Below are 11,282 nucleotides of genomic sequence, written 5' to 3'. Positions count from 1 at the left end.
CACGGGCTTAGTTGCTCCGTGGCATGTGGGCCCTTCCCAGACCAGGGATCTAACCCGTGTTCCCTGCATTGGCAGGCGGATTCTTAACCACTGCGCCACCAGAGAAGTCCCCAGATTAGCAATTATACAAAGTAAATTCTTGCCAATTAATCTGTGCTTTGGAAAATAGAAAGCTGTGGAAAGTTCTCTTTTATCCTTTTTTTTTTTTTTTTTTAAAGCTTAGACACTTACTGAAGGCTTAAAAGAAAGATTGCTAGATTCAATTACATAAAATGTATATCTTCTGCACATCGAAAAACAACACAAACAAAAATAATACCTAAAATTGATCACTATATACCAGACACTGTCCTCAGTTATTCAGATGCATTATTTCATTTAATCCTCACAGCAATTCTGTGAAATAAATACTATTTATGATCTCTATTTCCCAAAAAGGACACTTAGGCAGAGGCGGGGTTATAGAACTTGCCCAAAGACACAAAACAAAGTGGTGGAATCAGGCTTTAAACGTGGGCAACAAACCAGGCCTCTATATTATATACTCTAAACTTTATTAGCTCCTAACTAAGTTAAGAGGTAAATGCAACATACAGGACAAAGATTAAGGGTGAATACATGACAACTTTTATAAATGGGTAAGACAATACACAAATGGATAAATGCCTAAGGACATTAGCAGAAAATTTACAGAATAAAAATACCAATATATATATGTATATAAAATTTTTTTAGGAGTAATTAATATAAATACAAAGTAAAAAAAGATGAAATTTTTGCCTAGCAGTAATGGTAAGGATATGAGGAAACTTTTTATTTGTTTGAGTTGTTTTTCAATGTACAGAATACTTTCATTCTATATAATTGAACTGGCAATCTTTTTAAGCCATAAATATATGTCTAAGCTTTAAGAAAAAAAAGTGAGAGAGAAATTTCCACAGAACTTCCTATTTTCTAAAGCACAGGTTAATTGGCAGCATTTTCTGGAAGGCAATTTGGCAAAAGGTATAAAATTCATTAAAAATATACCATGGTCTTAAATCTGGTAATTTCTCTTTTAAGTATATATCCCAAGGAAATAATCAATCATGTTTCTAAAGATTTATGTTCAAGGATAGCCCCTGGGGTATATAGTCCATGAAGGCAAATAGTTGCAAACACTGAAAATGTCTGTAGTGGACAGATGCTGTTTTTGCCCATCAGCATTCATATTCCCTCATTCTGGTAAGATGGCTCTGATTTTGTCAGGTTACACCCAGCTCCTCCTCTCCATACAGTGGTCGAATCCAAATTGGTCTAGTTAGAGTGAACTCTAGAACTAGAACATTTGAAGGCATGGCTTTTCCCCCACCTGCTGAACTTGGAGTTGAAAGGATATTATTCCAGAACTGCTGGTAGCTATCTTGCCAACAGAGGACAGCCTGCCTAAGACTTTTCCTCTTTTGGTCTGGAGCAGTTTAAGTTTTGTGTTCCTTGCAACTGAAAGAGTCCTGAAAAATAAATTATCCAACAATAATGGATAAACTGAATAAACAGTGGCACATATATACCATGCAAGAATTGAAAATGATGTTGCACATATATATTTATTAACATGCAAAATGTTCATTTTAAATTAAAAAAAAGCAAATTTACGTATGCAATTTTTTTTCAATGCATGACTATGTATCTACATTTAAAATGTCCTAAAAAATGATAACAAATGCTTATCATGGTTATTTCTGTGTGGTGAGACTATCAGTAAATATTCTTTTTTTTCTTTTACTAAACTGTATTTTCTGATTTTTCTTAAGTGAACCAGAAGTGCAGGGATATATTAAAACTCATAGTTAATGATCTTGAGTGTGTTAAAGGAATTTTATATTTTTGAACTTCAGAGTGAATTTGTTTTTAGACATATATATGAAAGCTAACAGTGAGTGTATTTTTTTCTGCACTTTGTGACATTACACCAAATTTCTTCTTACTGTCAATAATCTGAATTAATATTTCTCATTCCAAATTATTCTTTTAGGTAACATTTCATTACAAGTTAATGATCAGGACTCAATTTTGCCATGTCTTCCCATACTGGTAACTTTCATGTTTATAAATTGGCTGAGTTGACAAAATACATTAGCCAGAGTTTATAGGTGAACAAAAAGAACAAACAAGTTTGCAAGGATAGTCTAACCACATCCGCAGAGTGGTTGTTCTTACGTCATGGCAAGATTCCCCTACCTCCCTCAGCAGATGTTTCAGTATGGAAGCATGACCTGTAAATGTTACAAAGTTTTCATAGAGTTTTGTTAAAATGTCCATCTCTTCATCTTCCATCTGCCTAAGAATATCCTCTTGCTGATTCTGTAGAAACAGTCTAAATTGCTCACATTCAGAATTTATTTCTTCTCTCCTACATTTAACCTGGTTTCTCACGTTCAACTGATTGGCTGGCTTGCAGAGTTATCACTTTTTCAACTTGTTCCATATCACTCTTCAAGGGCTCAACAGTACATTCTAGAATTTTCCTGTGATGAGAGGCAGCTTTCATGATGGGGCAATTGTAGTGTTTCTGGTGTTGAATGGAGAAACAGCACTGTGTACATAAAACCTCTAGGTTCTTCCCACAAACAAGGGTCAGAAACTGATTGTGCTTCTCACACACAGAATTCTCTTCCTGCCCCTTCCACATGCTCCTTCTGATCTGGAGTAAATTAGCAATTTCAGTCAAATGACTGAGCTGGGTTTGCTCCTGATGTTCTTGTCTCCAAACCAAAAATGGCAGACAGGACAGGGGAAGGTATCACCTAGATCTTTCCAAGTCATGTTGATGCATGAGCAACAGAAGCTGTGCCCACAGGTGATGGTTACTGGATCTTTCAAGTTATCCACACAGATGGGGTAGCTAGACACCTCTTGTGCCTGTACCAGGGCTGTCATGAACTCCACTGAGTTGAGAACAAAAGTGGTGGATAAGAATGCTCCCTCTGGCAAGGCCTGCCTCAAGCTCAAGACCCAGGGAGAAGTGGATATCTTCCTCCAGAGATCACAGATTGACCAGCTTTACGTTGCACTGGACCGGCATGCTGATGACAGCCACCGAAGTCTTGCTGAGTCCCCTGCACCTACCTCAACTTGAAGGGCAAGAGAGATTCACTGCTTGTAGCTCTATCGCAAATTAGCCCACCCAAATATAACATTAGTGAGTTTCTTCTACAAGTAAGTAGCCACAGGTTCAAGAAAGCAATCATTCCTATGGGGGAGAAAAGCTTTTAATTTCAAAATTTCCTAGACTGGCAATCACAATATAATAATTAATTCAAGCAAGAATCATCAATGACTGCAAATACTATAAGGTAAAATTTCATGGGAAATAATATATTCACACAATCTCAAAATATTATTCTAAGAATTATAGTTCATGTGTAGAGAGACAAAATAAGTACCTTTACAATGTAGAGACTAGAGAACACCTCCTGACCAATGAATGGATAAATTGATGGCCTGCGATGGGAAGAAAAACACCACATATGCAACAGTTCTGCCCCCCCACCATTACCCAAATCTAATCACAGGGAAATAATCACCAAAATTGAAACCATGGAACATTCAATGGTCTTAAACACTGCATAAACAAGAATGACACTGAAAAAAATATGGGGGAGTGTTCTACATTAAAAGAGACTAAAGAAACAACTAAGAGAAATTCATGATCTTAAGCTTTGATTCTAGATAGGGAGAAAAACTGCTATAAAGTGGATAGTATGGGACAACGGGGAAAATCGGAATATGCACTATTTATTAGATAAGAGTATCATAGTTAACCTTCTTGAATTCTAAAATTACACTTTAGCTACATAAGAAAGTATTCTATTCTTAGGAAATACATGATGAAATACTTATAGATGAGGGGTCATGATCTTTGAATGTTACTCTGAAATACTACTTTACAAAAAGTGGGTGTCATGGTTTTGGTATGATGTAGGAGTATGATGGCTGTGACTATAAGACTATAAAAGAGACTTCATAGAGATGGAATAGTTCTTTATCTTGATTTTGGTGGTGGCTACATGAATCTGCATGTGATAAGTGTCACAGAACTATACGTACTCATTTGACCAATATCAAATTCTTGGTTTTCATATAATATTGTTAAGAAACATGGGAACGTAGACAGTGGGTCCATGGGACCCCTCTGTACTATCTTTAAAAGTTCCTTGAATCTATCATTATTTCAAAGTATTAAAGTTCTAGAAAAATCACCTGCAGGCTCATCCAAATGGTTAACTTAAATGGAAGTGGTTTCATTCATTTTGTAGTACACTGGGATATAAATCACTATATCCCTTGCTTTTTCTACTCATTTATTGTTCTGTACATTTTGGGGGCAGTCCCCTACTTTGTGAGGTATATGAATGCAGTACAGAAGCCTGACCTAGACCAAGCCACCAACAGCTCTCCACTTGGTTATGGTACCACCCTTCTACCTGGTCAGCCTGCTTCCACTCTTGCTCCCTTGCATCCATTCCCACTCAGTAATCAAAATTTTCCATTGAATACACAACTTATATCCTCTCTTCCCAGTGATTAAATTTTTCCAGTGTCTGAATGCGTTTTAAAACCTCAACTCCTCAACATGTTATATAAAATCTTAAGTACTGATCCTGACTAGTCACTTTGAGTTTGAGTCCTATCGTTCTTTCTTCCTTGGTACACTGCAGCAAAAATTAACTTTTTTTTGGTTGAATATGGTGATTACAAAAATTTAATTAATCAAGTTAAGAAGAAAAAAGGGGAAATTTTATTTGAGCCAAACTGAGGATTATAATCTGGGAGACAGACTCTCAGAAAGAATTGTTCCACCTGTTAGAAGTTGGAAAGCAAAGTCTTATACATTTTCAAGACAAAGGATCATATATCAAAATGATATACTGATATTTTACATAAAGATCATGAAGGATACATAGTCCAGGTAAGCATGTCCAAAGTGAGCAGCAAGTCACTATGACCTCCTACAGAGTTGGGAAAGAATGCTATTCTTTTAAGAAGTTAAGTTGCTAGGGTCATATGAACAGGAAAACAATTGATCTTTAAGGTTGAGCAGGCAGTCCCATCTCTGAGGAGCTCTGGTTTATGTGTAATGCAGAAGCACCCTGCACACTGGGGAGGGAGAGAGGTGGCCCAAACAAACACAGAAAGAGGATTTTATGTTTAAATTTTCTTGTCCTGCCTTAAAATATAAATTTTATTTCATCAATGCTGAGGTCACTGCTATGGAGTTAAGCATTCTCCGCAGGAATCTTTGTACACCTCTGTGTTTTCTTTCAGGTCTCCTCTCTCAAATGCTATCTCCTCGAGGAAACAGTTTTTACTCACATAGTTTGACTGTCTTTCTCTCCCTGCACTTTCTTGCTATCCCCTCTATTTTCTTTCACAGAATGCAATCATAATCTAAAATTGTCTACTTCATGTGTGTGTTTGTTGGTTAGTTTCTCTTTTGTCCATCAATAGTGAGTAAGATAAGTAGGTTCTTAGTCTACCTTGCTCATTGGCCTGTAGTAGATATTCAAGAAGGGCTTTTTATTAAAAAATAAATAATAATAATGAATACAAAATGAATAAACCCTAAAAACATTAATATTAAAAATGTCAATGTTATATAAAAGACAAAAGTGGGGAGACTGTTCAATTACAAAAAATTAAAGAGAAGAGACAACCAAATATAATCTGAATTTCTCTGGGAATAGAGAGAAGAAGTTATAAAGGACACTGTAGGTGCAACTGAGAATATTTATACATGAACTGGTATTAGATGGCCTGGTTGAAGGGCGGTCAGGGCCCTGCATTCTTGGCATACATAAAAGACTTCAAAGGCCTATGTTGAAATTCCTCTCCCAGCACTAATTTCATAGTTGGTGTGAGGGTTTAACTGAGAATCAGTGACTATGTGGAAGGCACTTACCACAGTGCCTGACGCACAGCAAACCTTACCAGAGAAGGGGACTCAAGCTCCTTCCACAAAGCCTCAACTCAACCCAGGGAAAAGTAAGGAAAGGGTCACCTAGTCAAAGAGAATAATATTTATACAGATGAGACACTAACATAGAAGGGTTTCAGAAATACTGAGCCCTGCTAGATCAGAGGAAAAGGAGACAGGAGTTGTGAGTCAGTCTGTGTTTGAAAACCCACCTTCTACCAGCCCATTCCTACCATTCACACACACCACACAAACCCTGCTATCTAAACACACACATGTGGATAACAGTGGCCAGAATATCCGGCAAGTAATTCCTACTCAAGGTAAGTGTTAGCTGGGGTGGGGTGGGGAGTGTGATTTACCTCTAGAAGAGGATTACCTGCATGTATATTCAGGAAGGCAGGCCATACACAGTCCAATTGGCTTAAGTTCCTTCAGGACCTAACGCCCAACGTTCTCCTAAAGTGAGCTGGATTATAATGGGCAAGGAGGGACGTTAAAATGCATGACAAGTATATACAACCATATTTTATTAATTCTAAGATGCATTTTTTTTTCACATTTTAATAATTCTGAAATAAGATAGCGTAGAAGGGATGAGTCAGAATGGGGTAATTTCCCCTTGGTTATAAGCACAAGTCCAGCATTAAATGTAATATCATGACAATTTTACTATGTTCAAGCATCATTTTATGTGAAATGTGAACAGCAGAAAAAGTTAAAAAATGGTGCCTGATAATGTGGGGGAGAAGGAAAAGGAATAGTGTACTGATGGTTGAGTAGCCACTATTTGAGAGAATAACTCTGCCTGGAAATTAGACATGACAGGACAGAATAAACCAACCAGAGGTTTCTCTAACTTTTCCTTTTGAAAGTCTTCAAAACTACAGCGATACTGAAACAATAATGTAGTCAACCCCCTTATTCCCTTGCTTAGAGTGTCCAGTTTTTAAGATTTGGGCTGACCAGTATTCTTTCTCACTACATGTGACGGCAAGAGTGTGTATGAATATATACGTGTGTAGAATATATTATTTCAAACAGTTTAAATTACAGATATCATGTCAGTTTTCCCTTAAATACTTAAACTAAAATATTTCTTGAGAATATGGACAGTCTCCTTTTTTATTATAAAACTTTATTGCACCCAGTTTACACTAATATACCTATACCATTAGGGCCATTTCTCAGGGTTGTGTTTGCAGAAAGCATCCTTGAAAGGGGAGGTCAAGTCTCCCCGTGGGACCAGAAACAGGCTTGCTATGAAAGGGGATCCCCCAAACTCAGGGATCTCTGAATGTGTTGCAAACCCGCAGTGTGCACAGCATCCGCGTGGCCCCTCCACATCACCTCTGTGGGACTTGGGAGGTATGGGGAACTGATGCTCATGCTCATGCTGCTGGCTGTGCCAATAGTAGGAGTCCTCTGTCTCTGACCCAGGAGTTTGTGTCATCTGGCACCAACTATGAAACATTAACAGGTTAACTTATTAACTTCCCAGGAGTGTAAAACTCTAAACCATTAAGCACACTGTACTTCTTGTTACTTCTGTACCTAATAAATATATATTTAGTTTTTATCCCAGGTTCCTGACACAGGACTCTTAACAACCTTGAAATCTCCCTAGTGTTAAGAGGGTCTTTTGTATGCTAATGAGATGAGTGATGGCCAAGGACCCATAGATAGCACCAGAATGGAGGCAAGTCACCAGAAAGATCAAGGTATGATTAGAGGGTTGGGACTTTCAGTCCTAACCTGTGACTTCCTGGGGATAGGCACTGGAGATTGAGATAATCACCAATGACCAATGACTTAATAAACCATGTCAACATAATGAAACCTCCATTAAAAAAAAAACAAAAAAAATCTCTGAATGTTAGGGTTCAGAGAACTTCTGGGTTGATGAATACACCATGGTGCTTTGGGGATGACATGCAGTACCTAACCCAGAACAGATGCTCAATAAGTGGCATTGTACAAAAAGAGTTAAAAGAGCAGGCTTAAGACTGCTGTCCTTAGAAAGGCCTGCTTAAAAGGCTGGCCCTTGCGGAGCAACTAAGCCTGTGCACAACTACTGAGTCTGTGCTCCACAACTACAGAACCCCGCATGCCTAGAGCCCGTGCTCTGCAACAAGAGAAGCCACCGCAATGAGAAGCCCACGTAGCACAACGAAGAGAAGCCCTGTAGCGCAACGAAGAGTAGCCCCCGCTCACCCCAACTAGAGAAAGCCCATGCACAGCAACGAAGACCCAACACAGCCAAAAATAAAAACAAATAAACAAATTTAAAAAAAAAGAAAAAAAAAGGCTGGCCCTTGGGTCCTGTCTGGGAACTTGGATTCTGTAAGGGTTACCATCATTCCCTGATAATGGCTCACTGTGCTAAAGTGTAGGTACAAATGATGTGGTTTATGCTAACCACCAGTATTCCTTCTCGGAATCTGGAGATCTGATACATGCTAGGCAGAGGCTCGCTACATGACCTGTTCCCCCCAGATTTCGGGGCAACAAGCCTCTAAAGAGCTTCCCTGGTAACAACATTTCATACATGTTGTCACAACTTGTTGCTGGAGGTGTTAAGTGGGTCTGTGTGACTCTACTGGGAGAGGACTTTTGGAAGTCTGCCTTGGTTTCCTGAGACTTCATCTCATGCATCTTTTCCCTTTGTTGATTTTGCTGTATTCATTCACTATAATCAATCACAGGTCTGAATATACTTTACCCTGAGATTTCTGAGTCCCCCTAGTAATAGCTGTACCTAGGTATAGTCTTGGGGACTCCTAGACACAAGTAATAGCTGTACCTAGGTATAGTCTTGGGGACTCCTAGACACAAGTAATAGCTGTACCTAGGTATAGTCTTGGGGACTCCTAGACACAAGATCTTATACATTTTCAAAGTAAATAAAAGCTCTTAGAAATCTATCTCAACTGCCTAGATTTTTATTATATCATGTAACATTGTATTAAAGTATATACGATAGCACTATTTCAGTCTAAAAGCTACTATAAATTTTGGTACTGTTAAATCTTTAGTGAGAAGAAAAGGTGTTAACTGCTTATGGCAGTAGTTTGGCAAAGAAAGTTTGCATGCATTCTAGTTTTGAAGGAGCTGTAAGGTATTAGTGCATTAAAATTCTTTTTTGTTATATTGTAATTAAAGGATAACAGAATATGCCACCCCAAAATATGCTCATTTGGCATAAGGATGATTTTGAGCAGACTATTTTGAGAAACTGTAGACATAGAAGCTCAGAAAACAGAGAATAATTTAGGGAAATTTATATTAGAAAGGGAGACTGTACCTGGAAGTGCTCTATTTCCAGAGATCACTCATCTACCTGACTTATTTGCATGGCAGAGCAAACTTTACCAACAATTTCCTCTACTCACCTTCCAGTGAATGGCCTTCCTCCCATTTGAAACCCAGGCCCCTATCCCTTTGCTCTTCTCAGTCTGGTATATAAGCCTCATTTGCCGGGCTGCCTTCTGAGTCTCATTGCTTTGTGGGGCTCCTACATGATCATATGCATTTAAAGTTGTTTTGTTTTTTCTCCTGTTAATCTTTAATTATGGAAGGGCAGAGGGGTGTCTCAGCCAAGAACCTAGCAGAGTAGAGGGAAAAATATTTTTCCTCCTCTATGGTATAAAAAGAAATGTATAAAGTAATGAAAATGTGTCTTCCAACTCTTCTGACCTTCCAATCTAATGTTCATAAATAACACTGTCATGTCATGGATTCCTAATCCTTGTTTAAGATTCCATATTTTACAAATGCATTTTGGCTGATTAAATATATAAGGTTTTAAGAATATTGCCCAAGGCTATACAGGTAGTACATTACAAGTATGACTAAAGAAGATGGCAGAGTAGAGGGATGCAGAGTTTGTGTCTCCCCACAACTAGGGCACCTACCAGATGCTAGGGGGGGACCTCAACACCCAAGGAGACAGGAGGAACCCCCGAGTGACCGGGTAGGACATGGGGGTAGTAAGCGAGAAGGAGGGGTGGAGGCCAGATGGAATCGGTGCCATTGAGGGGTGGCTGGGAGAGGGAGGGCTTCCCACACCTGGAGGGACCCTCAGGGCTTTAGATGATCGGGGGGAATGCAGCTGGCATTTCCCCTGCCCAATCAGGTTTGGGGAAGCCTGCTGGGGTCCCAGGGGTGTCCTCCACCCTCTGGGGCCCCCTCTGGCTGCAGAGATCCTAGGGGTATAGGAGGGAGGGAGGGGTGAAAAACGGAGGAGGGGCAGATAGGGAGGGACCCTCTGGGATCTGAGGATGGGGGGGGAAGGCATGGATGGCGTTTTCCCCACCCACTGGAGCCTGCTGGGTTCCTGGGCCTGATCATCCACACTCCAAGGCCTGAGGCACTCAAGGGCCCCTCCAGATGACCCTAAGCCCCGCCCCCCACCCTCCCAGGGTCTTTTCTGCCTGAGTCTTAAGCATAGGCCGCCACCTACACCCCGCCTGTGCCAAAGCCCTGCCCCCACATAAGCCCCATCCCCTACGGCCAAGTCCTTTCACAGCTTTTTTTTTTTTTTTTTTTAATTTATTTATTTATTTACTTATTTATTTTTGGCTGCGTTGGATCTTTGTTGCTGCACGCAGGCTTCCTCTAGTTGCAGTGAGCAGGGGCTACTCTTCATTGCGGTGCACAGGCTTCTCATTGTGGTGGCTTCTTTTGTTGCAGAGCACGGGCTCTAGGCGCACAGGCTTCAGTAGTTGTGGCACGTGGGCTCAGTAGTTGTGGCTTGCAGGCTCTAGAGAGCAGGCTCAGTAGCTGTGGCGCACGGGCTTAGTTGCTCCGCGGCATGTGGGATCTTCCCAGACCAGGGCTCGAACCCGTGTACCCTGCATTGGCAGGCGGATTCTTAACCACTGTGCCACCAGGGAAGTCCCACAGCTTTTTTTTTTTTTCCTCATTTTTGCTACTGTGGTTCTGTTTTACCTTCTGGTCATATTTCATCTATATATATTTTTTTCTAACATATTTGTTAGTTTTCTAATTTTATTTTAATTTTTACTGTTTGTTATTGTTCTGCTCCTTTTTTTTTCTTTTTTCTTTTTTTGCTGCCCCGCATGGGTTGTGGGATCTTGGTTCACGGGCAGGGCATAAGGCCTGAGCTCCTGTGGTGAGCTCTGAGTCCGAACGAATGGACTAACAGATAACCTCAGATCCCAAGGAATATTAATTAGAGTGAGGTCTCCTGGAGGTCCTCATCTCAGCAACAAGACCCGGCTGTACCCAACAGCCTACAAACTCCATGCTGGAAGCCTCAGGCCAAACAACCAGTAAGACAAGAACACAGTCTACCCATCAAAAA

The 11,282-nt window shown here is 40.0% G+C and overlaps 1 pseudogene; it reads right to left on the bottom strand.

Annotated features, from left to right (window-relative positions):
• Positions 1–2,046: 2,046 nt before the first annotated feature.
• On the bottom strand, positions 2,047–7,409 carry LOC132366216 (tripartite motif-containing protein 60-like; annotated as a pseudogene).
• Positions 7,410–11,282: the final 3,873 nt, after the last annotated feature.

The sequence above is a fragment of the Balaenoptera ricei genome, chromosome 5 (assembly GCF_028023285.1).
Source record: "Balaenoptera ricei isolate mBalRic1 chromosome 5, mBalRic1.hap2, whole genome shotgun sequence".
NCBI classification, from domain to species: domain Eukaryota; kingdom Metazoa; phylum Chordata; class Mammalia; order Artiodactyla; family Balaenopteridae; genus Balaenoptera; species Balaenoptera ricei.
The sequence above is the reverse complement of the archived record's forward strand: the minus strand, read 5'-3'. Positions and strand labels throughout refer to the sequence as shown.